This window comes from Miscanthus floridulus, chromosome 2, assembly GCF_019320115.1.
Source record: "Miscanthus floridulus cultivar M001 chromosome 2, ASM1932011v1, whole genome shotgun sequence".
In the NCBI taxonomy this organism is placed as follows: Eukaryota; Viridiplantae; Streptophyta; class Magnoliopsida; order Poales; family Poaceae; genus Miscanthus; species Miscanthus floridulus.
The window spans coordinates 61,293,788-61,316,947 of NC_089581.1; the positions used below are offsets into that span (position 1 = coordinate 61,293,788).

At 42.3% G+C, this 23,160-nt stretch overlaps 1 pseudogene; it reads left to right on the forward strand.

Annotated features, from left to right (window-relative positions):
* Positions 1-5,414: 5,414 nt before the first annotated feature.
* LOC136536624 (uncharacterized) lies at positions 5,415-11,110 on the forward strand (annotated as a pseudogene).
* The last annotated feature ends 12,050 nt before the right edge of the window (positions 11,111-23,160 follow it).

The window sequence follows — 23,160 nt, forward strand, 5'->3', positions numbered from 1 at the left end:
GCCAATTAATGCCCTAAAGATGCGCAGACATGCAGATCTTCCAGTAGGGGTAGTTTGTTCCATCGAAGTAGGGTGGCTTCCTAGAACCGCACTCCATGTCACCTTCGTGGATCACAAACTGATTAAGATGGAACGATCCTTAACCGGCTCCAAAACCAATTGAAGGACTAAAAACGACGACTAGAGGGGGTGAATGGGAGCCATAAATTTCTTTTGAAACTTTTCGACCACTGTCCCAAAATCACCGCCAAACACATAAACCAAGCACCGTGATGTCTAGGACCCAAAAGAATGGGTGGATGTTCCTTAGGAACACAACAGGACACCACTATTGGTATATTTTAGACGCACACAGATAAATCCATAAGCGCACGGATACCGCTGTAGCTTTCATCCGGAAGTATTCCAAGTATTGTATCCATAGAGAAACATGTAAGATTAACTATAATCTAACTTAACTAGGGGTAAGTTAGGATAAGATATATGTCAACGGCAAAAAGTGGTAGGTAGCCGTTGGCACACATAGTAAAATGAGAGAAACCACGCAGAGTAGATCTCGAGCTCTCTTCGAACTTTGGAAGGGCGTCAGACCAGATGGTCATGACTAAGGGTGTGCCAGTCAATTTGACCCTGCAATTGACAAGGAGAGAAAATTGATTAGTAATTTTAGGTGAAACATGCCAGTGTTTGTCTAGACAGTTCCAAATATATGGCCAAGTGGCCAGCACAATAAGGCTATCGACTAGAGAGTCGATATACAACATGTTCATGATATAATGTAAACAAAACAATCATATCAGCAATCAATATTTACTCAGTTGCATGAATCTAACTTAGCCGATCATCATGAAAACATGTGAAAGATATAAGGGTAGACATGTAAGCATACATGTGAGAGACTTACTAGCTTTTAACCAGGATAAGAACAAGTAAAAACATATAGATAGCCAGTACATCCTCAACAAAATGGGCTATCGGCTAAAATAGTCGATTCCAATGATCGTGTCGCACGACATACGATCACTCATCCATTGGATCAAATAAATCTACAAACAACTAGGCTCAATCTATTGTACTATCAACTGGTTGAGTTGTCTGATGCAGCATTAACGGTAGGGCCCTAGATTAGAGACCAGCGGTAGATAGATCCATTTATATCACAAAGGAATCATGAAAGCATGTTATGCACGTGGAAGCTCAAAACATCGGCTAAATAGCTGATGGGGATATAACAGGTGGCTGACGCCATGTTCTTCTTAATAGATAGATCTATTAATCGACAATATCCAATCTGACATGCTATCAACAGATCGAGTAGGCTGATGAAGCATTGATAGCGGAATCATACCGGATACTAACGATCAATGACTCCATCTCTTAATAGAACATGACTTCAAACACCCGCCATGTACGATCAGGATTAAGATAGAATAGTCATCAAATAGGATCTAATGTCAAGAATCGAATTCAGCTGTGATGGTAATCAGCAGATGATAGATCAAAATAGTAGGACTAACAAATCTCATTCTAGATCGTGCAATTGGTGATATTATATTAAACAGTAAACTATTTAACACAATATCGATAATTTTGATCAATACCAATGTTTACAAGAGATCAGTCGTCTGTTGCAACCTTGTAAAGGTTGATACAAATTGATAACTAATCTATACCATGATTTGTAAGAGATCAGTCGTCTGTTGCAGCCTTACAAATAATAATATAGATCAAGAACTAACTTATACCACGACTCGCAAGAGATTAGTCGTCTGTTGTAGCTTTGCAAGTAACAATATAAGTCATGATGGATACTCACAAACAAGGCGGTGGTTAGGCCATCCATTGCAGCCCTGCTTGCCCAAAGAACTCATCGAAATCTACTCTACTCCTACTCCTAAATGGTGGCCTGAGCCGAAAAGTAAAGGTACATGATTTGGTTAATCGATGAGAGATGTCTATTACAATAGCTAGGGTAGTATTTATTGCTGAGGCTTGACTATGAGTCCTAGTCAAACAAGACCGATCACAAAATTTGGAAAAGAAAAAAGAACTTCCTAATTTAGGATAACTTGGACTCCAATCTTTTCTTTCTATGGAGTCTGACGCGCCTTCTCGCTTTATGTCTTGCTACTTCTACCGAATAGGGTCCATCCCCTTGGAATGATGATGTCATCCTAATCTTGCTGGCAATTTGGTTAGCCGACCTGTTTGAATATTTTGGCTTTCCTTGATAATCTCCTATCCTTGGGCACTTTCCATCTCACACCAAATTTTGGTGTCAACAATATATATGATAAGTACATGATAATTGACCATTCATAATGAATGGTTAATTACTCAGAGTACTCCTTTCTATGACATTAGCATGACTAAGTAGATATTAGAGAGATAATTCCTAAGTCATTCTTAATTACAAGTCAAAGCATATGATGATTAGTGCAATTATACTTAGTAGTCATGGCTGAGATCAACTCTATATCTACACATAAGTGATATTACTAAGGAAGATTAAGAACAGAGCATGTCTTCCTTCATAACTAGATCCTACTTGTTGACCTATATTTGGGGAGTGGACTACAAAGGACACAATGGGAGTGTCACATCCGCGATCTACCATGTGGCCCAGAATATAGGATGTATCCATAGGTAAACAACGTATAAGCACCACTCTTACACAATGTCGACCACTCACCCCATGATCATTAGAGTGAGAGCTATAAGAACTTATGCTTGAATATGATGATAGTCTAGCAATACTAAGTATATAATCAAAGTAGACGATGAACATAATAACTAGAAACATGAATGATATTAAGAACAATGTCAAAAAATTGTAGCAAACATATAAAGTAATGAGAGATACAAAAAAGAGGGGGTATAAAGGTTACATCAAGCCACGCTCTTGACATGATCGGGAATCCAAGCGAAGCTTGCCTCTCTCTAGATCTAACCTAGCTAGCTACGCCCTAGATTATTGTGGAGCTTTGAGGATTAGGGTTTGGTCTCTATCTTCTACTCTGACTTATGCCTCAGGGAGGGGGTAGGGGCTGCAATATATAGGAGAGATAGAGTAGGGGGCAAGGCATTGCCACGTCAACTCCCTCGATCACCGTTGGATGAACCGACTTAAAGCAACAACGTAGATTTAATCCTTAAGGCGGTGGAGAACCGTTGTAGCAAAAAAGGCTGACAGGTGGGGCCACTAGGCCAGACGGCCTGCAGGTGGGGCTAGCCAGGCCCACATGTCATGCTCTTAGGGTCTGCTTCCATGGGTTGCCTTCTGGTGTCTTCTAGAGTCTTCTGGAGTTGTTTTCATCGTGGATAAACATGATTAAATATGATGATTAGATCCTCCTTGACGGTTTTCTGGATAAACCCTCCTGTATTCACAGATTCACCAAAAGTCATGGAATTTATCAGTTTAAATCCCTATACCTATGTGTGGTGATGGAATTAAGTATATATGTAGGATATGTCGATGGTTTATAATTGATGTTAATGACCGTCAACAACCACAAACAATCACACACGGCAAGAAACGCTTCCCAAACCGAATGACAAAAAATGAGATACCTAACTCCTATAGAGAAGAAGTGAGTTCCCAAATCTAAAATACCCAAGTCAACTAGTGACGAGAGTACCTAGATAGGTTCCTTGGAACGGTAGAAACCCAACGCAAAAGACAAAACGTAATTCGGAGCTCAAACGATCAAGAAGCGAACAAAACAGCAAGATTCATCTTTCAGGCCCTCCTACCGGACAGGTCTGGTGTGCCTACCAAACTTGTCTGGAAAGCTTGCAAAGAATCAAAACAAAACTCAGACCCATAGCTCCTACCGGACATGTCCTATGTGCCTACTGGACATGTCCGAGTTGCACTGAACAGCACAGAGCAACTTCGGAAGAAAAATTAAAAATCCTACCAAACGGTGTCCAAAACTCACTAAAATTTAACCATAGCCTCTAGACACCTTGAGGTAGGTCTGCACCAAATTTCACCTCCAAAATCAAAAGTTTGTCTACTGTACATGTTCGATATACCCACCAGACATGTCAGGTATGCACGAGCAGACTTTAGGAAAAATCGATTTCAAGACCAAAACTCAGCCAAACCAACTCGGATTGACCTAAAACTTTGCACAAGGATTCACCACGGAGTAGGTAGGCTACCTCTATAGGATCATGGCCCAAGACAAACCAAAACTCCGTGGATCGAAGAATATCGGTGCAAGAGCAAGTTTTCTCCCCAAAACAAAATCAACCCTAATCTACGAGCTCGTGTAGAATCTGAGGATTTCCTTTGGTGAAACACTTCAACACACGTCCTTGCCCATCTAGAAACAACGGGGATGACTCGAAACCCACCAAAATCAACGAATTGAAGCAAAACGGGAGAGGGGAGAAACAAGAACACGAAGAACACAAAACGAAAATAACAAGACACAAACCATGATCTGAATCCCGAAGGACAAGGTGAGGTAAAGGCCTCACTTCCCACTTAGGTTTGGAGTACACAGATTTCGATCAGTTCATCTGTGGATCACAGCAGTCTAGAGGGAGAAAACCCTAGCAAGGAAGAAAGAAATTGCTAACTGAATTGATAGGGTGGAGTGGAGGCAGCCCCATCTTATTTATAGGCCTATTACAAAATTCTACTAATACCCTTAGATATTTTGAGCCGAACTCTTTTTTCAATCGGACGGCCATGCTTCATGCACAGATTTGCTTCGCCTCGACGCAGCCTATGTGATTCCGCCACGTGCCGCCCCGTTCCTCCTCGGAACCCCCGCCCAGGTTTTGAGGTCCAAACCCGTAAACCGTCCACCGATCGTTTTGAGGCCCAACCATCAAACCGCCCGCAAGTAGCATACTCCATACACGTCCCCCGCAATTCGACGCGTGTCACCTCTGTCCTCGACCACCCAGCCACCAAGTCTTCCAGAGCCTCTGCTCGACTTGCACATCTGTCGTCTTAACTCGGTCAACACGGTCACTCCTCCATGTACACTTGCGTTTGTCGATATCCCCAAGTGTCAGCCACCGCGGCTGGTCACCCGGCCTCCTGGTCCCTCAGTCCAAGCCTCATGTCCATCCTTCACCGCTCCCAGTCCATCGGCACAGCATGTCCCTACTTGACCTTTACCTCGCCGTCGACCACCGCTTCCAAGCTCCACACCTACGCACCACAAGCTAAGAGACATGTTGCAAAACCCAACTCACGCTATGGTTAGTTTACAAACTCAGCCCAATACGCGAATCACGTTGATAATCACTCATCACAAATCCGAACCACAAGGACACATATCAATCTTGTGTTCGCAAATATCGTTCTCCAGCTACTACATATAGTGCACATTCTTGTTCAAGTAGAAGGATCAGCAATACCAGGCTGCACTGACGTCTGAAAGAACATCATGGGCAACTCTTCGTCTAGCGGTATTTGGAATTTGCTTCTGTAGTACAGTACTGAGTTTAGCTGTTGCTGTGATCTTTCATACTTCTGTTTTGTCGTGTGATTTCTGTGTTTCAGGCCGATCAAAGATCGGGCAGGTCCATGGATCCAATGTGGCGCCTTCTTCTTCAGCTGAGAGGAGCCAGCAGACCACTTTCAAGTGGAGCATTGATGGATTCTACTCACTCCTTGACAAGGGTGAAGGATGGACCTGCTCAAGAGTGTTTGAGATCGTGGGTCATAACTGGTATTAGCAGACTAACAGCTCCTTTTAATCGTTGTATTGCTTCACATAGTTCCTGTGTCTAGAATTTTACTACCTTCGTCGTCTAAAAAAGGATGCATTTATGTTTGATCTAAACCAAATTATTCTAAATTTGACTAAGTTTATACAAAATATTATCAACGTTTATGACTCTAAATAGACATTGTGAAAATATATGGCATGACTAATCCAATTATCTAACTATACATATTTAGTATGTCTCATAAAAAATACATATTTAGTATGATAAATATTAGTATATTTTATATAAATTTAGTTAAATTTAAGATGGCTTGACTTCGCAATATGCTAGAATTGCATTCTCTACACATGAGGCAGTAGTCATTCTTAATGATCTCTCTTATTTGACGTGTTTGCAGGTACCTGAAACTGAATCCAAGGGACAAGAAGAGTGGCGACGAGGAGTATGTCTCTACAGCTTGAACAAGCGAGTAGCTCAGTGAAACCCAACACTGTTGTAGATGCATCTTTCAACCTCATGATATATGATATGACCAGTCGCACGAAAAGCACAGAAAGCATCTAGGTAAAATGGTCAATTTGTTCTGCTAGGTTCTCAGCTATAGTCTTACACCCACTGAGCCTGTTCGCTGGATGCTTTCTGGACTGATAAGTCCGACTGGTGCTGGTTTGTAGTAAGAGAAAAACACTGTTGGCTGGCTGATAAGCCATGGCTGAAACTGACAAGCGAACAGGCTAACTAAAGTTTCATATGATTTCATATACATGTTGCTGGTCATCATCAAGAAAGGAAACTGATTAAGCTTTGAGATATTGTATGTGCAGTTAGTCATAATTTCCAAACTGCAAACAAAACTCTGGCGTCTCGTGCACGACCTCCCTCAGGAAACTGAAGAAACAGTCCTCTTGGTTTCTCGTCAACAACAACTGCGTCTTTGGTGTCGAGTTCATCAAAGTCACCACTTCGAAAGCCAACACGACGTCAGAAACGCTGTTTGTCCAAAAGACGAGCATCTTCAACGAGGCCAAAACTTACACTTGGGACACCGAGGACTTCTTTGCACTGAAGAACCCCGGCTATTCTCCGGAGTTCGAAGTGGGCGGATACAAATGGTGATGCCATCTTCAGCTTGGAATGCTTAACATGACTGAATACTGTTGATTTTATCGGAATTGTCTAACCAAAAAAAATGTCCATTCAGTGCTATTATAGTTGTTCTATACATCATGAACTGAATCATTACATACTATCTGATTCGCAGGTATATCAGTATGTATCCATCTCGTGAAGGGAACCATCTCTCCTTGTATCTGAACCTGACAAAGACCAATGATATCCCAAATGACACTGCAAACCTTGTAGAACTCACTTTATTTACGTGCATGCTTGTTAAAAAGTATTTATAAATCTATAACTAAGTTATACATAATCCAATGAGTATGAGATTTTTACTACAGTTCAAGCTTACAATAATTAGACCACCATAAAAATTTCACCACAATTGGACTATAGAAACTGCAGTTATGAATTAATTATAGAAAAGCATAGATCTAAAGCTACATCAAAAAATTTATACTAAAACATACCATATTATATGTTCACTGTGTAGATCTACTCACGTGGAGTCCAACAAAATTGAATTTTTCATTTTATATTTTTTCTATGATTTACTATGATTTTTCAAAGATTTAGTCAAAAATAAATAAATAAAAAGACAAAACCGCCTTTGAAAACCACTTAAACCGGTTAGGGAGGTAAAACGAATGGTTTTAAAAGTTCAGGGAGGTGGTTTAGCCGGTTTTGGAGTTTAGGAAGGAAAAGTAGACTTTCGCAAAAATTGAGAAAGATGATGTGGACTTTTTCCATGCAAAAATGTTAAAAATCTCATGAATACTCTGACTGTCCAAATTTTTTGACCCAATATCGGTGTCGAGTCAAGCTTGGCCCAGCCCCAACACTTCAGAAGCTATGGCAAAAAAAAAAAAACATCCGTGGGCCTTGAGGTGATGAGCTTGGAAATCTATAGACCGGTGAAAGGTCCTTGTTTGGTTTTGATAATTGAGTGACAACCCAGGTGGACTAATGTGTTTAAATGTGAGATACACAGGTGATTAGTCCACAGGTATAATTGTGTGAGCAACTCATGCCATGATGGTGAAGATGGCTTGGATTTGTTGCAAGACTTACACATGTGATGAAGGAGCTCATTGCATATGAGACATGATATTGAGTCATGTGACTAAGGTTGAGAAGATCAACACAAGACTTGGTTTGATGGACCGGTTGCAAGCATGAAGGGCAAGTTGGAGGCTTTGGAGCGATGGACCATATGGTGGTGAAGCTTGAGTAAGACTTGACATCGATGGACGAAGGCAATGATAAAAAGCAAGTGACGTCAAGATCGATGAACCAACAAGCGGTCCCATGATGATATGAAGTGGATCATATCATTTGTGATATGGTTGTTGCATGTGTTGCATCAACAATAAAGGAGATGGAATAGAATGCACAAGGTAAAGGTATAACTATAGGTCATTTTATTTCACCAATCATAAGTGTGTAGAGAAGTTTATGACCAGGTTTAGATAGTCGTACTATCAAGAGAAGCAAATCTGTTTACATATCGGTCATCTAGTGCCACTCGAGTGATCTAACTTTGTATCGTTGCTAGGATCGAGTGGCATGATGAATTGAGTGACTAATCCTTTGAAAAATATTTGTGAAAATGTTAACACACTTGCACATGATTGTGTACACTTGATGGTGTTGGCACATTTGCAAAGGAGAAGAAGTTGGAGAAGTTTTGGAGAAACTTGAGTTGTAAAAGAGAAGTGATGGTTCTTGGATTAGAATTCTGTGTTGATCCATTGTGCTTTGGATAAAATATGCATGTGGGATGTGTAGCCTTTTTCATAAGCTTTCCAAAATATCCAAGATCTTCGAAATTGAATTTCGGAGTTAAGAGTTATAGTCGTTCTAGCGATGAACACTCTTTGACAGGATGTTGCGACCGGACGCTGGCATGATCCGGTCAGTAGTGACATGACGTGTCCGATTATCAAAAGTGCTCTCTAGAACCTCTTTGGAAGTGACCGGACTCTAGGAGAGTCGAGTCCAGCCACGGGAGAAAGCAGAGTCCGGTCAGTTGTGCAGAGGTACGGTAGTGACTAGACTCGGCATCGGCACGTCCGGTCGTTGGACCCAAGCGCATCTGGTCAGGAGTATGCGCACGTGGGAGCTAGCTATTGGCGAGCAACGATCATATTCGAACAGTGAGGCCACGTGGCTGCATCTTAGTGACCGGACTCTGGTACACGCAAGTCCGATCAATGCGAAAAGTGCCCAGTGAAGGAGTAACGGCTATTTTAGCCCATAGGGCTATAAAAGAAGTGTGTGGCCAGCCTTGGCTTATGCTTGGCACCCTTGAAACTTAATGTCCATGCTTGGGAGTGCTAGGAGAGCCCTCTAACTCACTTGTTCTTGCAAGAGTGCGAATCGATTACGAGTGAGTAATTCTAATGTGATTATATTGAGAGATTGCATCGAATGGCACTAGGTGATCGAGGCTATGTCTAGATCCAGGGGCTGAAGTTTTGTCATGTCACATCGGCCGTTCGGATGGTAACTAGGAGGACTAAACATAAGCTAATTAAAAACTAATTGCACGGGAGTAGACTAATTAGCGAGATGAATCTATTAAACCTAATTAATTGATAATTAGCAAATGTTTACTGTAGCACCACATTATCAAATCGTGGACCAATTAGACTTAATAGATTAATCTCGCAAATTAGCCTCAATCTATGAAATTACTTTTGTAGTTAACCTATGTTTAATACTCTTAATTGGTATCAAAGATTCAATATGATAGGGTTAAACTTTTGCCCAAAGAAAACAAACATAGCCTAAGTTGCAAGTCGGTGGTGCTTGTTATTTTTGGAGGTTGCCACCTCCTAGATGGCTTAGTGGTGGTCTCCGTCAAAGCACGCAAAGAAAATTGTGCGGTGCTCATAAGTAGTGATTGTGAGGGGTGTTGTGCTCGCCCCATGGGAGACGTGAAGAGCAACTCTAGTTGAGTGAGACACGAAGGGCGACAAGTGGTCCAGCCAGGTCAAGTGCTAGAGCTTGTGGTAAGTACTTCACGTGGGAGAGTGTGACTTACGGGTCACCACTAGCAAGAGGACCGGTGGCAACCTTGGAGCTTGTCTCAACGGAGACTAGCTTGTTGGCAAACAAGTGAACCTCGGGATAAAAACTATCGTGTCAACCTTTTTTATCCCGTTGATTTATAATCCCCTTACACAAGCTTGTATTTACTTATTTATATATTGTGCTTGTGTAGTTGCTCTTGTAATTAGCTAGCTTGTGTAGCTTGCTAGTTACCTTCTTTCTTGTGTAGCATAGAAGTAGCTCTCTTGCGTGACTAATTAACTTGAGTAGCCTTACTAGTCACATTGCTTAGTTTGTGTAGCTAAGTAATGTGCGCTCTCTAATTTGACATTAGTTGTCTTGTTATTAAGCCTTGCCTTGTCATCATCAAGAAAGGAAACTGATTAAGCTTTGAGATATTGTATGTGCAGTTAGTCATAATTTCCAAACTGCAAGCAAAAGCTCTGGGGTCTCGTGCATGACCTCCCTCAGGAAACTGAAGAAACAGTCCTCTGGGTTTCTCGTCAACAACAACTTCGTCTTTGGTGTCGAGTTCATCAAAGTCACCACTTCGAAAGCCAACAAGACGTCAGAAATGCTGTTTGTTCAAAAGACGAGCATCTCCAACGCGCCCAAAACTTACACTTGGGACATTGAAGACTTCTTTGCACTGAAGAACCCCGACTATTATCCGGAGTTCGAAGTCGGCGGATACAAATGGTGATGCCATCTTCAGCTTGGAATGCTTGACATGACTGAATACTGTTGATTTTATTTGAATTGTCTTACCAAAAAAATTGTCCATTCAGTGCTATTATAGTTGTTCTATACATCATGAACTGAATCGTTACATACTATCTGATTCGCAGGTATATCAGTATGTATCCATCTCGTGAAGGGAAACATCTCTCCTTGTATCTGAACCTGAAAAAGACCAATGATCTCCCCAATGACACTGGAAACCTTGTAGAACTCACTTTATCCATCAAAAAGAAGGAAGCTGACAATCGCCGGAAAGGAACAGGTTCGTATACCTAGCAGGATTTTCTTATGCGCAAGAATCTAGATGCCAAATTATCATTCGTATTAATAACTTATTTTGTGGGGAAAATGTAGGTCGGTGCCAGTTCTCACGGAAGGCTCGTAGCTGGGGATGGAGTAAGTTCATTTCGCTGGAGGATTTCAAGGACTCGTCAAAACTAAGTGCTGCGTTGAAGCCGAGGTTGCAATCGTCGGTTCCTCCAGGCAGGAATCTGGCTGAATCGCAGTTGTGCAAAGGTATCTGTGCATGTGTCTGCCTGTTCGTGCCACAGATACTGAAAGTGTGTAAAATGCCAGATAATGGTTCAGACATGAAAATATCCTCAGTCTGCCAAATTGCTCGTCATGCTTGTTGGTGTTAGTTTGATCTACTGGCAATCGCATCTGTTTGTAGTGTGTGTTGATCCCATTTCTAGTGAATAAACACAATCTAGAAATTTTTCCAGTTTTTCCCTTACAGATGCGTGAGTGTGTTTGGTTTGGGGACGTAGTGTGATGGGATGGATCTAACCCAGATTAAGTCTATTTGATTGAGGGGATGACAATGTTTTCTGTTTGGCAGGAGTAATAAAGAAAAATACGATGGATAGAATTTTAGCACCGTCATCTACAGCATGTGTCTCACATGTCCCGGTGGGTCCCACCAGCCAAACTTATCTTTTTCCCCTTCTACTGCTAGCCGCATGCATGGTCACCGCCGACTCACACGCACCACCGCCGCCACGTGCACCATCGCCGTCCGCGGTACGCCACATGCACCACCGCCACGCCATGCATCACGCACCACCACCGCTCGGCCGGCTGCCCCACGCCAAGCTCCGTCGTCGCCGGTCACCGTTCTCGTGCCAAGCTCCGAGCCACGGCGGCTGGCTGCCCCCGCACTATGGTCCATCTCGTGGCCGTTCGTTGCCCCCAGGCCAAGATCCGTCATGGTCACGCCACGTCCCAGCCCATGGTTGCCCACCGCCCCTGCGCCACACACACTCGGCGTGTTCACTGGTTGGTTTTTGAGCTGATTTGGGTTGATTGGTGCTGGTTTGTTATGAGAGGAAAACACTATTGACTGGTTGAATAAGTCTGGCTGAAATCAACAAGCGAAGAGACTGACTGAAGTTCTAGTTTGAGAAGTAAGTAGTGACATGAGAAAAATTAAGTATAGTAATACCAGTGTTACTAGCTCATCTTCAAGAGTTCTAATAAAAACTTGGTAAATCAGCGAGTATTCCAAGAGGCTAAAATAAGTAGGGAACTTATTTATTGCCTTTCTCTGTTGGTTCTTAATAATTTACTCCTAAAAAAAATAAAAAAACAAGTCTATCTCACTAGGTAAAAAAAACACATCACAGACGCGCGTTCACATACATCACAGACGCGCGTCATAACACGTATGTAATAAGTCTTATTACATATACGCAAAAATCACGTATGTAATAAGCACATATTACAGACACGTGTTACTAATACACGACTATGACAAAAACGATCACGCGTCTGTGATAAGCCCTTAATAGAGACTGGTGAGTATCTACACGCGTCTGCAGTAACCTCTTACTAGGGACGTGTGTTGCCAACACGTGTCCGCGACAAGATTAAGACATGTCTGTGTGAAGAACCATATCTCAAACGCGTGTCTGTTATACGTGTCTATAGTAAAAATCCTACCACAGACGACATTTGTAAACGTGTTTGTGTGAAGAAACATAGTGTCGACGTGTGTGCAATACGCGCGTCTATAGTAAGAATCCTACTACTGTCGCAGAACCGACCAATTTATAAGAATACAAGTACAATGGCAATCCGCACGCGGTCGCACTGTCATACTTGAACCCATATAAACCCGGTAGTCCGTCGAGTACCACGACGGGTCTCGATAAACGATTTACAACAACCAAGATCGTACAGGATTCAACATACATGCCACATATTACATAAAATTCACAGATACTTTTCATCATCAGAGTACAAATAAAAGTTATTACAAACCGAGTTTGATAAATAAAGCGGAAGCAAATAAGTTCGAAGATAAAGTTTCCAACATAGTTTGATACAGTGCCAAGCCAGATCACGGTCCACAAAAGCAAAGATAGGAATTTCTAAAGAAGCCTGCCCAAGGCTTACTCCTCATCCACAGTGGGATAGAAGCAACTCTTGCAATACCCATGATACACAGTGCCATCTGCAACAATGGGAAAATAAAACCCTGAGTACGAGAAGGTACTCAGCTAGACTTACCCGTCATAAACCAGAAATAAAATGACTCCAAGGATTATGCAAGGCTGTATAAGTGGACGTAACTTGTCAACATTTTTGCGTAAAAGCAATTAAATCATGGTACAGTTACAAATTCTTTACCAAGTTAATTATAACTATTCATTTCTAGGTTAGCAACTATCCTGTGCCAAACATGTGGTATATCATTTAGAAGCATACAATAGTAACCATAGCAGGTATTGTAATTCCCTTTTTATCCGAACCATCATGTTTCATAACACAGTTGCTACGATGTTGGGACTAGCCAAGTTTCTCACTATCCGGGAGAGACGGCGATTCGAATCAATTTCAACCAGCTGGGAATTTATTCCTAACATAAACCCAGGTCTACCAGCCACGATAGCCTTAGGTCACCTTTGGTACAACTCCGATACACATTTCGCGGGTCCGTAGTGCGCCGCACAATCTGGAACACCAGATGCCAGGATGCTTAGGCCAAGCCTGCCCTTGGGCTCAGTCTGATCGTTCCCTGGAAGGAGCGCACAACAGAACGATTCCCGGCCTGAGTTGAATTACTCGGCTTCGCGGTCGGAACAAGTTATTCGGCCAGCTAAGTGAGAGGCATGCGTTCAATCTTGTCAGAAGCACCAACAACGATACGGTCCTTAATCGACACAGACGGGGATAAATCCACACCCAAGACCTCCATGTCTTGTCGCTTCTCTATCGACTTCCCGTCCGGTCTCGATTTACTTTTACCCCATGGTTCTTGTTCCACGATAGCAAATATAGCCAACCGTGCTCCGGTATCCACCTATATCTCGCAGGTGACAGGACATCACCTGACTTCTACCGGTCTAAGCATGGCTAAGCATATATATTCGATCTTGGACCTATACCGGTTACAGGTGTAATATTTGGACAAGGAATGTACATGCATCAAGTGGTTTCATTCAACTCTTATAACCTAATGCATTAATCATAAATACGTAAGTAAACATTTGTAAATTACTAGGAGACTTATAATGCTCCGAGGCTTGCCTCGCAGAAAGAAAGTAGGGCGGTGGTCAGGACACTCCAGAAGCTCTTCAGGGTTCTGCTCCACGACTTCGGGAGCTGTGGCTTGTGGATCCTCCTGCTGATTCCCTTCCTCTGCTTCTTTGAATTCCAGCAACGTGATCTCTTCCTCCGATCCTAGATGCATGAATATGGCATAAGTATTACGAATGCATATATGTTAACAAGTGCATCATGTTTATTGAGTAGGTGCATATCTCTTCTCGGTTATTTAATTATCTACTTCCATAAGGCATCGATTATACCATAAAATAGCAGCTACTTGTTTCACTTATAACTGGAGTTCTAAAAATCCAAATCTAGTGATCCTGGACTTTCTGGAAAGCTTATCAAATTCTCTACAACTTTGTTATTAACAATTTTTACAGTACACATCAGTTTCAATATGCAACTCATCACACTCTAGAATCAGTCTGGAAACTATTTAATATGCAATATAAAGTAATAATACTTCTACTTCATGTAATCATTCAAAATTTGACAACATAGAATCTACCAACAGTTTAATCATACCAAATACATTTAAGGTAATATAATGGTGAAGCCCGAACTATTTATTTAATTACCTTTATTATTTTATTTAGATATCTAGGTTAAATAATAAACATATATCAGATATACTTAATAAATTCTTAAAAATTTACAGTGCCTTACTAATGCTATCAAAGGACTACTATAAAAATTTCATGTCATTTTATCAAGTAGAACATCCTATACAAAAATGACAAGGAAGCATGGCTTGAAATAGCATAAATGGAAAATCCTATTGAAAAGTGTCAAGCAATAGATTTCCTATTTTTCTTAACATCCATATGGTACTAGGATTACCTCCAACAAATTTCATGAATTTTGGACTCATAATTAATTTATGAAAATTCATGCAAGGATTGACTATCCATAAAAGAAAAATCTATAACTATAAATCTACCCATGCACTAGTCCTCAAATTTTTATCAAAGCTCATATATGCTAATACTAGCTTACCACAAAAATTTCATAATTTTTGGAGCACAGGAACTCTAGATATAAAATAAACAAATTTGAATGCATTCAAAAGCACATTTCAAATCCCTATTTAAATCTCCAAAACTTTCTACTATAAATGTTAAAACATATTTTTCCTAAATACTACACTTCCTAAGGAACACTACAAAATTTATTTCACAAATTTAGGAGCTACCAAACTAAAGATACAAAAATAACAAAACACATGAAATTAGGGTTTAAATCTGAAAAGAATGAACTAGCTTTCTAATACCAGTCACTGGCAACCGGGGCCCACCGGTCAGCCGGGCCCGCTTGTCATCGACTGAAAATAGGGGAGACGGTGCCGTTCGACATGGCACAGCCCTAGCTCATCGCCGGTGAACTTGCCGGCGGTAGCGACTACACCTACAGGGTCTACTCATTCACCCGCACCCGATGGTGGCCTTCGTATGGATGGAAGACGCACTGAAGCACTTCACCGCCGACCATGGCGGACGACTGTGATGGCATGGTGGGGCGGAACAACGGCAAAACGCCGGTGACGACCTTGGTGGCTCGATCTAAAGCTTGGACGAGCATGAGTGTACTACAGCGGACCTAGCGCATCAGCTATCACGTGGAATGGTAGACTACAACGGCATGGCCACGACAACGAAACATGGCGGCGAACTCCGACAAAAGCGTGTGCATTGCTGCGGCTTACCAAGCTGGAACAGCGGGCAATGGGGGATGTCTGGAGTTGCTGGGGTGACAGTGGTGCTGTTGCGGTGGCGGAGGAGCAGCGAGGATGAGCTGTCATCAGCAATGGCGCCGGTGGCTCTTGGTGTGGGAATGGCTGCAGCAGCGGGCGAGGAAGAAGGCCGAGGAAATGAAAAACGGAGCACGGAAGGGGTCGGGCGGGTGCTGGCGGGGTTAAGGCCGTGCCCAGGCGCGTCGTGGCCTGCGCAATCAGGGCTTTGGCGATGCGCGGCCGTCATGACCTCCACGCGGCGGCTCTGCTCTGACGTCGGTTGGCCACTGTGCCGAGCGATTCAGCTCATTCAGTGACACGGGTTCGAGCCTGACAGCGAGTTTACACGGTGAATTATCTACTAAACCAAAGCTCCAATGTGCAAACGATCTACACGACTTGTGTAGTCCTATGTACCAGCTACAACTTTGGTTCAAGTACCTCATTCTAATTCGCAACAGAAACGGAGTAATATCACCCCAAACATCGGTTGTCAGTCGGTCAGTCAATCAACAACTTAGAATTTTTGTTAAGTCATGAAATGCTGATTTTCCTGATTTTGTGGGACCTATTCAAGCATGTTAGAAGCTAAATCAGTCAATGACCCAAAAATAAAAGTTGTTCCTTATACCAAATACTACAACATTGCTTTAGTGAACTCCTCCATGCAAGGTCTCTAGCACCTAGTTCAACTTTAGTCAAACATGTCACTTTGAAATCATGATACATACTCAAACCATGACTAAATGACCAATTTAGCCCTAGCCCTAAATACCAAAGTTGTTCATGATGATATCCTAAGCATGTTTAAGCAATTTGCAAGGTCATTCCATCATTTTATGTAGTGGTCACTCATAGAGCTAGTTAGGGCAATCACATGAAACATGCCTTAAAGGCTTGATTTAGAAAAGTGACTTTCATGAAAATGTTCCAATTGCTAACCCAAGTGTGGTTACATGTTTTTGTGACTCACATCTACCAAGTACATGTTTTCATTCATGATCATTTGCATGTACTCATGGAGACATGAAATAACGAGAAAGATTGCATATAATAATGAAACATGCGATAACACGCAAATGTTGTAGATGTTTCAAACAAATGTTTCGATTGTAAATGCTTGTTTATGAATGCGTGATGATCATGCTCATGTTATGCAAGTCAAGTTATGCAAGGCTAACACCCGAGGTGTTACAGCCCCTCCCCCTTATAAAAATCTCATCCTGAGATTTGCAAGACCTACCATTCTTGGAAAAAGACGGGATAAACTTCTCGTAGATAATCTTCTCTTTCCCACGTAGCATCTTGTTCACTATGATTGTTCCACACCACCTTATAGAACTTAATAATCTTACTCCTTGTCACTCTCTCCATCTCTTCTAATACTCGAATTGGCTTCTCTTCATAGGTCAAATCCGATTGAAGCTGCACGTTGGTGGGTGCAATCGCTTCTTCAGGTACTCGAAGACATTTCTTTAACTGAGAAACATGGAACACATCAAAGATTGCACTCATCTCTGGTGGAAGTTGTAACTTATACGCAACATTTCCTTTTCGTTCCAAAATTTTGTATGGCCCTACATATCTTGGTGAAAGCTTCTTTTTCATCCCAAATCTTTTCACACCTTTCATGGGTGATACTCTCAAGTATACATAGTCACCCACTTCGAAAGTCAGTGGTCTTCTTCTATCGGCGTAACTCTTCTGTCTTGATTGAGCTACCTTCATATGTTGTTGGATGATACGTACTTGCTCTTCGGCTTCATTGACAAAATCAATACCAAAGTATCTCCTTTCACCGGGCTCAATCCAATTCAATGGAGTTCTGCACTTTCTGCCATACAAGGCTTCAAATGGAGCCATTTTGATACTTGCTTGATAACTGTTGTTATAGGAGAATTCCGCTAAAGGTAACCATTTCTCCCATGAACCTTTTGAAGATATAACACAAGCTCTAAGTAAATCTTCTAGGATTTGGTTCACTCGCTCTGTCTATCCTGAAGTTTGTGGATGATAAGCTGAACTTCTGATTAGCTTGGTTCCTAAAGCCTGGTGTAAGTGCTCCCAGAAATGAGCTATGAACTGTGGTCCTCGATCTGAGATTATAGTCCTGGGTACTCCATGCAGTCTCACGATCTGGAAAACATATATCTCAGCGTATTTCCCAACTATATACCATGTGTTTATGGGTATAAAGTGTGCTGACTTGGTGAGACGATCAATAATGACCCAGATTGAATCGTGACCTTTCGGCATCATTGGAAGGCCTGTGATAAAGTCCATGCTGATTTCCTCCCATTTCCATCCTAGAATAGGCAATGGCTGAAGTAATCCAGCGGTTTTCATATGGACGACTTTCACTCTACTGCAGTTATCACACCTAGCAACATAGGCTGCGATCTCTTTCTTCATCTTAGTCCACCAAAAACGGGTTCTTAAATCTTGATACATTTTACTACTACCCGGATGGATAGATAATTTAGATGAGTGAGCTTCTTCTAAAATTTGATTCCTCAGCTCATGGTCTTTTGGTACCACTAGTCGGTCCTCAAACCATAATACACCTCTTTTATCTAATCTAAAATGTTTGGTTTCTTGCTCTTGCATTTTTCTCTTGATGTGACTTATTCCTACATCTGTCTGCTGTAGCTCTATGACTTTGCCCTCAAGTGAACAACTGATCATGATATTGTGTAGCACAGCAGGGTGTAGCAAGTTGAATCCATCTTCCAATAATGCCTCCACAGTGTTGCAATGGGACTTCCGACTAAGTGCATCGGCTACTACATTTGCTTTACCCGGATGGTAATGCACTTCTAAATTATAGTCCTTAATCAATTCTAACCATCTTCGTTGTCTCATGTTCAGTTCTGGCTGGGTAAAGATATACTTGAGACTTTTGTGGTCAGTATAGATATGACATACCTTGCCCAACAAGTAATGTCTCCATATCTTTAGTGCATGGACAACTGCTGCAAGTTCCAAATCATGTGTAGGGTAGTTGACTTCATGTTTTCTCAATTGCCATGAGGCATATGCAATTACTCTCCCTTCTTGCATAAGCACACATCCCAAACCTATTCCTAATGCATCACAAAATACATCAAAAGGCTTTTCAATGTCTGGTTGTGCTAGCACAGGTGCTGTAGTCAACAAAGTTCTGAGGGTGTGAAAAGCTGTTTCACATTCTTATGTCCATTTGTACTTCTCATCTTTCTGAAGTAGTCTGGTCATAGGTTTAGCTATCTTTGAGAAGTCTGGAATAAACCGGCGATAGTATCCTGCTAACCCTAGAAAACTCTAAACTTCATGAACCGAAGTTGGGGCTTTCCAATCCATGACCTCTTGTACTTTGGATGGGTCTACTGAGATTCTATCTCTTGATAAAATGTGACCTAAGAAAGGTACTTTGCTCATCCAAAATTCACATTTGCTAAACTTGGCATATAGCTTATGCTCCCTCAGTCTGGATAGGACAATCCTCAGATGCTCTTCATGATCTGCCTCATTTTCTGAATAAATCAATATGTCATCGATAAACATGACCACGAACTTATCAAGTTCGGGCATGAATACCGAGTTCATTAGGTACATGAAATAGGCTGGAGCATTTGTTAGTCCAAAAGACATAACCAAATACTCGTATAAGCCGTACCTAGTAGAGAAAGCAGTTTTAGGTATATCTTCCGGTCTGATCTTTATCTGATGGTAACCTGATCTCAAGTCAATTTTGGAGAATACCTTTGCCTTCGCTAGCTGATCGAACAAGATGTCGATGCGGGGCAATAGATATTTGTTCTTGATGGTCACAGCATTGAGTGGTCTGTAATCTACATACATTCTCAGTGACTTATCCTTCTTTTTCACAAACAAGGCTGGACATCCCCACAGAGATGAGCTAGGTTGGATAAGACCTTTGTCCAATAGATCTTGCAATTGAACCTTAAGTTTCGCTAACTCATTGGGTGGCATTCTATAGGGCCTTCTAGATATGGGTGCGGTACCTGGCACTAATTCAATCTTAAATTCCACATCCCTATCCGGTGGTAGACCTAGTAATTCTTCTGGGAATACATCCGGAAACTCACAAACCACGGGGATATCACATACTGTGGTGGTTTGGATAGCACAGGCTAAATGTTGGGGTTCGAAATCGTGGGAGAGTGGGACTAGAAAAGCATTCCCTCCCATGGGTTCTCTCAACATAATAGTGCGGGTGCTAGTGTCAATAAGAGCACCATGATACTTCATCCAATTCATGCCTAAGATTACACTTATTGACAACCCCGGCAATATTATCAAATCTATTGTGTACTCCCTCCCTTGTATCAAGATGAGTACATTTTTGACTATCTTTTTGGTAGTAACAGTTCCCCCTACTGAACTTATGTTAAAACCCCCTTTGCTTACTTCAATTATTTCTTGATCATGTCTAGATACAAATGCTTGGCTCATAAACGAATGAGAAGCTCCCGAATCAAATAAAACAACAGCGGGATGCTTGTTGACGAGAAACATACCAGCCGTGACAACTTCTCCGGCGAGCACCTCTTCTACAGCGGTATAATGCACTTGTCCCTGGCGTGCCCTGGCATTCACCTGCCTCTGATTGTTTTGATTCTAGTTGCTATTCCTCTTGGGGTGGGGGCATTCCTTGGACCAATGACCCAGTTGGTTGCAGTTGAAACATGGTTGATTACTTCTAAATCCAGTGGAGCTGTCCTGATTACCATTTCCTTTTGGTAAGGCAATAGTAAATGCCTTACGGAATGGTTTCTGTGCCCTGTTATTCTGAGCTTTTGGTGGTGGAGGCCTAAACTTGGGTGTAGGTGGACGAAATTGTGGCCTAGCTGTGATAGGCGCTTTCGACTGGAAAGATCCGGATGCACCGGCCTCATATGCCCTCTTGCGACCTTTAGCAACTGCATGCATGTTGTTGTGGTTTTCTTGGGTCAAGGCATCACTAATAAACTCATTGTACGTGGCACATCGAGAATTTGCCATAGTCTTCATCAGTTTGGTACCCAAACCTCACTTGAAACTCTCTATCTTTTTCTCCTCGGTATCCACGAAACTGGGAGCATATCTTGACAAGTTGTTGAATGCGTGCATATATTCTGTGAGTGACTTTGTTCCCTGAGTGAGCCTCATAAATTCGGCTGCTTTCATGTGCATCAGGCCCGGGGGAATATGGTGTCCCCTAAAAGCCAGCTTGAACTGTTCCCAGGTAACTCACGCATTAGCAGGTAGAGACGACAGGAAGTGCGTCCACCAGATTCCTACTGGTCCTTGCAGCTGATGAGAAGCATATTTAGCTTTCAGGTGCTCTGTGACCCTTAGCAGACAAATTTCTGCTCAATGGTATTTAGCCACTCATCGGCCTGCAGTGGTTCCTCAGCCACCTTGAAGATCGGAGGCTTTGTGTCCAAAAACTCCTTGAACATACTGTGCTGATTTGGCTCGGCCCCTGGTTGATGTGGGTGGCCACGAGCAGTGTTTTGTGTGATAAGGCGCAAAGCTTCTTCCATTGTCCTCTGGCTCCCTAGGAACTGGGTAAAGAATTCCTAAGCAGATGGCGGCGGTGGGGGTGGCAAGTCATCATGGTTGCCATCCTGGCTGCCACTAGCTCTAGCACGGGTGCGCATCATCTACGAATTTGCAACAATAAGCGATTATTGGTTGATGTCAGGTACTCATGCCAAACTGAAATTACTGGAGAAAATTCTCAAAAGCACAATAAAAACAGAGGCATAATAATTCATTCTCGCAACATGACATCCCCAATTTGACCACTTATCATGCTCATAACGCATGCAAATTTAATCGTGATTACCGACAAAGGACTGGAATTGCACTGATGTTCATCCAAACGTGCGATTAACATTACATAATAGTCTGGGTACTAATGCCAAATTCGAACTACAGGTCCATTACATGAATAAAGGTGATACATTAGTCCTTCCACTAAGTGTTAAGCGATCTAATCCTCCTCATGATCACTATCGAGGTCGAACGCAGAATCATCTCCTTCCTTAGGTTCTACTTCTTCTTTAGGCTCCACTTCTTCTTCTTCCTCGTACCCTTCTAGATCCATTTCTGTGGCTCCAGGTGGGACATAAGGGTGGAGCTGATTGTTTAGTAGATGAACCTCTTCATGTAGATTATTGTTGTATTCTTTTGCATTAGCCAGCTGCTATCCCAGCTCAAACTGTTGAGCTCTTAGGACATCTTCCCTGGACTAAGCTGCATTTCGCTGGTGAGTTAACCGAGTCATTTCTTCAGTGAGCCTTTCAATCTCAGCATTGTGCTCCCTCTAAAGCTGACGTCGGTCTTCGCGGGCATGACCAAGAGCACCAGACACACGTCTGAGGCTACCTTCTACTCCATCTAACACTCTCATCACTACGAACATGGCGCTCATGGTAGGGTTATCACTATTCTGCCCTTCTACTACACCAATCTCCAAGGGTCTTCCTCTTGCCTGCTGCCATGAGTCAGTGGAGGGGTTACCTCTTGGAAAGACTCCAACCAAAGTGGCTGCCAGCTCTTGAGGAAAACGATCCATGATATTCCTCAAGATCCCAAAGGCTGCCCTGCCAGCTGCTTCTTCAGCAGTCCTGCCAGTTGACTCATAACACCAGCCTATCCACTCAGAATCATCACCTTGAGGACGAACAACGGCCTCCACAGTAACTAAGAGACCTTCTCCCAACTGCTCATTTGCCTAGAAGTAGCGGGGTTCCATTCCATCAGGATAGCCTACATAGCTGAGCACTCTCCACAAGAGTGTAGGCATCCCAAACTCTCCAAGGAACGTGTGACGTTGATGGGTACATGGAGCAAGCTGACGGCTATGAGCTCTGCCTCCGGTGGACTTGCGAGCAGTCTGCTTAGTGCATGCCATCTGCACCATTAACATGTACCCATTGGTGAGACAATGCCATAGTGGATAAGAGTTACATAACCGAGTAAGAATTTTATAAGGAGAGGAACAATGTAATTACGTGAATGGTAATTTAACATGATGCATGCTCGTGCTGTACGTCCTCACAAACTTAGGAAAAATTTGTTTCTAACGGTAGACACGGTGGCATACTTACGTTCTCTCCTAAATAGCGTAACTATTCGAGCTACACGTTTCATTGTTAGTGTACCTACATAAAATTTCATTTCAGCCCTAAACCCATAATGAAATATGCAGAATGTAGTTGTAAATACTTTCATATATGTATACCCATACATATACTTCCGTATCAATCTATCCG